The sequence below is a fragment of the Schistocerca nitens genome, chromosome 11, assembly GCF_023898315.1.
Source record: "Schistocerca nitens isolate TAMUIC-IGC-003100 chromosome 11, iqSchNite1.1, whole genome shotgun sequence".
Classification (NCBI taxonomy): Eukaryota; Metazoa; Arthropoda; class Insecta; order Orthoptera; family Acrididae; genus Schistocerca; species Schistocerca nitens.
Genome location: NC_064624.1, coordinates 60,079,995 through 60,086,431, shown reverse-complemented (window position 1 = coordinate 60,086,431; position 6,437 = coordinate 60,079,995).

Sequence of the window (6,437 nt, the reverse complement as noted above, 5' to 3'; positions counted from 1 at the left end):
AGTGACATACACATGTACAGTAGAATTATATATATAAAGATATTATATCTTACGCTTATCACATATATTTAAAATTAATTCCTTGCCACTACTCGCCATATTTATTCCATAAATAATTTGTCTTTTTCCTTAAAAGATCTGTTATTGCCCTTTGTACATCTACATCTACATACATACTCCGCAATCCGCCATACGGTGCGTGGCGGAGGGTACCTCGTACCACAACTAACATCTTCTCTCCCTGTTTCACCCCCAAACAGAACGAGGGAAAAATGATTGCCTATATGCCTCTGTACGAGACCTAATCTCTCTTATCTTTGTGGTCTTTCCGTAAAATATAAGTTGGCGGCAGTAAAATTGTACTGCAGTCAGCCTCAAATGCTGGGTCTCTAAATTTCCTCAGTAGCGATTCACGAAAAGAACGCCTCCTTTCTTCTAGAGACTCCCACCTGAGTTCCTGAGGCATTTCCGTAACACTGGCGTGATGATCAAACCTACCAGTAACAAATCTAGCAGCCCACCTCTGAATTGCTGCTATGTCCTCCCTCAACCCGACCTGATAGGGATCCCAAACGCTCGAGCAGTACTCAAGAATAGGTCGTATTACTGTTTTATAAGCGGTCTCCTTTACAGATGAACCACATATACCCAAAATTCTACCAATCAACCGAAGACGACTATCCGCCTTCCCCACAACTGCCATTACATGCTTGTCCCACTTCATATCGCTCTGCAATGTTACACCCAAATATTTAATCTTCGTGACTGTGTCAAGCGCTACACTATTAATGCAGTATTCAAATATTCTTTTTCCTATTCATCTGCATTAATTTACATTTATCTATATTTAGAGTTAGCTGCCATCCTTTACACCAATCACAAATTCTGTCCAAGTCATCTTGTATCCTCCTATAGTCACTCAACGACGATACCTTCCCGTACACCACAGCATCATCAGCAAACAGCCGCACGTTGCTATCCCCCCTATCCAAAAGATCATTTATGTAGATAGAAAACAACATCGGACCTACCACACTTCCCTGGGGCACTCCAGATGATACCCTTACCTCCGAAGAACACTCACCATCGAGGACAACGTACTGGGTTCTATTACTTAAGAAGTCTTCGAGCCACTCACATATTTGGGAACCAATCCCATATGCTCGTACCTTAGTTAGGAGTCTGCAGTGGGGCATCCAGTCAAACGCTTTCCGGAAGTCAAGGAATATGGCATCCGTCTGATACCGTTCATCCATGGTTGTTTTCTTGCCAAGTTCCAAATAAAAACGATAATTATTTTTCTCTTACAATAAATCTGACTTTTCACTGTCAAAACAATTTTCGTTAAAACACGTTTATCTGTTTATTTTCTTATTTTTGCATAGTACACGTCCTTTCTTTGCAAAACAGAAATACTTTCTGGTTTTACATATATCGTCTAGAACACTACTAGGAAAAAATACCAGGACCTCATGCAACTTTTCAGTGTACCACGAAAACAAACAACAGAGTAAACCCATTCCTATAATACGCGTGAGCTCGACTAGAACAGGCTACAGCGTTCTTTGTTAGCAGACGCAGCCACAGTTCCTCGCCTCTGGGCATACGCACTGTGCAGCATACTCGGAAGTTTAGAACTCCACAATCTGTAGATCATTGTCACTGACACACTCGCAATGTCGTTGATTGCCGATTTACACGCAGGTACGAAAGCGCACGCACTTCGAGCAGTCGATATGGACCAGAAAGTCGTTCATTTATTCGGAGTGTTCCAAAAGGCTCTCCACAGTGCCGTATGCCGCAGTAAATATACCGAAATGAAACTCATTGAAATACAAGTTATTAATTTATTGAATATTCATTTTTACTTACAAATTTTCAGATTAAATGTTGAAAGTGACCCCCTCCCCCCGTTGTTGAATACACAATTCAATTCGTCTAATCATGTTTCCAAACACAAGCTGTAACATTTCTTCTGTAACAGAAGCAGTGAAAGTTGATATTGCAATTTCAATCGATCGATGGATTTTGGACGGTTTTTATAGCCAGTTACTTTCGCTGCACCCCAGAAGAAAAAGTGAAGTGGTGTTAGGTCAGACGATCGTGGATGCCAAAGTCCCTGTGAAATTATGCGATCACCAAAAACATCAGCAAGCAGTGACATTGAAACGCGAGCTGTATGCGCGGTAGCACCATCTTGTTGAAAATAACCGTTCACTGTTTCACTTAACACAAGTTCTCCAGTGAATGGGTACCACTGCAGTATCGTTGTGCGTTTATTGCCTCGTTGAAAGCCGGCCGCAGTGGCCGTGCGGTTCTAGGCGCTGCAGTCCGGAACCGCGGGACTGTTACGGTCGCAGGTTCGAATCCTGCCTCGGGCATGGATGTGTGTGATGTGATTAGGTTAGTTAGGTTTAAGTAGTTCTAAGTTCTACGGGACTGATGACCTAAGATGTTGAATCCCATAGTGCTCAGAGTCATTTGAACCATTTTTTTTTTTTTTTTGTCTCGTTGAAAAACATGGGACCCACAATCCGACGTATAGAAACTGCAATCCAAACTCCTATTTTCACAGAATGAAGTGCTTCCTCATGAATACGTAATGGATTTGCAGTACTCCACATACGAGAATTTTGCGAGTTCATGCACCCAGATAAATGAAACCACGCCTCATCAGAGAAAAACGTTTAATTAAGAACATCCCTTCCATTTTATGGAACGAAATTTTTGAACCTTTGACAATAATGCAGTCTGTTGCCATGATCAGTATTTTTCAGTTCTTGCTAGACTGTCACCTTGTATGGGAAAAGTTCTAATTCTTTCCTTACAGCAGTGTGGGCAGTTCCGACGCTAACATCAATTTTATGGACGAGTTTTCTTACTGACTTGTTCGGACTCGTGGACATTTTATCGGAAATATCGAGCAGTTTATCCTCAGACAATACGCTAGGGCGACCACTTCTCGGTGCATCTGTCACTGCACCCGTACTTCGAAATTTGTTAATCAAACCTCGCTCAGTGTCGCGGTGTGCGAGTGTTGTCTCCGGAAAAACTGAATTAAATGTTTGACCAACTGAAACTGTGTATTTGGCTCAAAATGGTTCAAATGGCTCTGAGCACTATGGGACTCAACTGCTGAGGTCATTAGTCCCCTAGAACTTAGAACTAGTTAAACCTACCTAACCTAAGGACATCACAAACATCCATGCCCGAGGCAGGATTCGAACCTGCGACCGTAGCGGTCGGGCGGTTCTAGACTGCAGCGCCTTTAACCGCACGGCCACTTCGGCCGGCTACTGTGTATTTACCGTCAGCTTTGAACACTTGTTCGACTAAAACCACACACGTTCTTCAATGGTTAGCATTTTAACAGTGACAAAAACGAAACAAACGAACAAAGGAAATGAACTTAAACGATCACGTCAACACGTGACGACACACACCAACGATACTACTGACGCTGGCTGAGATAACGAAGCAGTGGAATGTTGGGAGAGTCCACTTGAGGGGAAGTAACTTCGACCATAGATACTAATAGACTGGGCAAGCAGTGCAGCGGCTATACATCTGGCGTGGCTGCAACATAGAATCACGTGACTGTTGGCAGAACGTCGGCGGGAGTTCAAGGCAGCATTCTGATTCCTGATTTCACTTCCAGTATTTCTCAGTGGATTTCCTGCTAACTTCACCACATTAAATGTAGCTTATGTAAACACAGCTAGAAGTGATAAATTATTGCGTAACCACTGTACAAATTTAGTTTTACAGCCATTACTTCACAATGAACTTTGTGAACCGCTGAAACACTTTCGATGTTCGGCAATATATTCGCCGCGAATATTTCAGTGTTACCAATTATGAGATGCATTCTCTACTAACAATACGCGTTATGCACTGCATAAAATGTAAATATTGCGTGTGTGTGTTTTAGTGCCTTGGTTGTAGAAAGTGTTATAGACTTCATAAATCGGCATAAACAACGAAACCTGTAACGTAAACACACGTGTTCACATCGAATGTAACGTACTCACTTGTGTCGTTCACCCACAAAACGTAAAGCAGTTTCATTTGAAAGCTCTTTTTTGGTTTAAACAGTTTGTTTCGTAGACGTATCAAATAAGATATCAACAAAATCAGTACCTACTTACATTAATACTTCTTCCACAGATCATGAATACGATACTTCGCAATGATGTGTCAGTTTAATGAAAGGTGGACCTATCATTACATGACAATTCTTCCAATCACTTATTTATACCTAAAAAATCGTCTACTGAGTAGGAGCTGTCATTCATAGATTCTTTTAGTTTGATTTTAAATGCTGGTTGGCTATCTGTCAGGCTTTTAATGCTTTTTGGTAAATGACCAAAGATTTTTGTAGCAGCATATTATTTATCCCATACATTACACCTTATTATCTGGAAACTAACATAGGCCATACAACTACTTTTTTGCAAATGGTATTCAGTATTTGTTTCTGATATTCGTATGTTTTGTAACTGGGAAGTACAAAATAAAACTAAACCCTGATGAGAAATCAAACCCCTAACTTGTTTTTTCAAATTGTTCTTTAAAATAATACCAGCATAATTCACCCCTTTTTGTACCAAAGTCGGATTTAATCCATGATAGTAAAAATCATCCTTTCTTATGTAGTAGCAATGCACATTGCCATTGCTTTTGGAGTGGGAAGGGTTATTGGTAATAAATCTCTCTCTCTCTCTCTCTCACACACACACACATGTCTGTGTATGTGCGGATGGATATGTGTGTGTGTGTGTGTGTGTGTGTGTGTGTGTGTGTGTGTGTGTGTGTGTGTGCGAGTGTATACCTGTCCTTTTTTCCCCCCTAAGGTAAGTCTTTCTGGTCCCGGGATTGGAATGACTCCTTACCCTCTCCCTTAAAACCCACATCCTTTCGTCTTTTCCTCTCTTTCCCTCTTTCGTGACGAAGCAACCGTTGGTTGCGAAACCTTGAATTTTGTGTGTATGTTTGTGTTTGTTTGTGTGTCTATCGACTTGCCAGCGCTTTCGTTTAGTAAGTCACATCATCTTTGTATATATATATATATATATATATATATATATATATATATATATATATATATACTCCTGGAAATGGAAAAAAGAACACATTGACACCGGTGTGTCAGACCCACCATACTTGCTCCGGACACTGCGAGAGGGCTTTACAAGCTATGATCACACGCACGGCACAGCGGACACACCAGGAACCGCGGTGTTGGCCGTCGAATGGCGCTAGCTGCGCAGCATTTGTGCACCGCCGCCGTCAGTGTCAGCCAGTTTGCCGTGGCATACGGAGCTCCATCGCAGTCTTTAACACTGGTAGCATGCCGCGACAGCGTGGACGTGAACCGTATGTGCAGTTGACGGACTTTGAGCGAGGGCGTATAGTGGGCATGCGGGAGGCCGGGTGGACGTACCGCCGAATTGCTCAACACGTGGGGCGTGAGGTCTCCACAGTACATCGATGTTGTCGCCAGTGGTCGGCGGAAGGTGCACGTGCCCGTCGACCTGGGACCGGACCGCAGCGACGCACGGATGCACGTAAAGACCGTAGGATCCTACGCAGTGCCGTAGGGGACCGCACCGCCACTTCCCAGCAAATTAGGGACACTGTTGCTCCTGGGGTATCGGCGAGGACCATTCGCAACCGTCTCCATGAAGCTGGGCTACGGTCCCGCACACCGTTAGGCCGTCTTCCGCTCACGCCCCAACATCGTGCAGCCCGCCTCCAGTGGTGTCGCGACAGGCGTGAATGGAGGGACGAATGGAGACGTGTCGTCTTCAGCGATGAGAGTCGCTTCTGCCTTGGTGCCAGTGATGGTCGTATGCGTGTTTGGCGCCGTGCAGGTGAGCGCCACAATCAGGACTGCATACGACCGAGGCACACAGGGCCAACACCCGGCATCATGGTGTGGGGAGCGATCTCCTACACTGGCCGTACACCACTGGTGATCGTCGAGGGGACACTGAATAGTGCACGGTACATCCAAACCGTCATCAAACCCATCGTTCTACCATTCCTAGACCGGCAAGGGAACTTGCTGTTCCAACAGGTCAATGCATGTCCGCATGTATCCCGTGCCACCCAACGTGCTCTAGAAGGTGTAAGTCAACTACCCTGGCCAGCAAGATCTCCGGATCTGTCCCCCATTGAGCATGTTTGGGACTGGATGAAGCGTCGTCTCACGCGGTCTGCACGTCCAGCACGAACGCTGGTCCAACTGAGGCGCCAGGTGGAAATGGCATGGCAAGCCGTTCCACAGGACTACATCCAGCATCTCTACGATCGTCTCCATGGGAGAATAGCGGCCTGCATTGCTGCGAAAGGTGGATATACACTGTACTAGTGCCGAAGTTGTGCATGCTCTGTTGCCTGTGTCTATGTGCCTGTGGTTCTGTCAGTGTGATCAT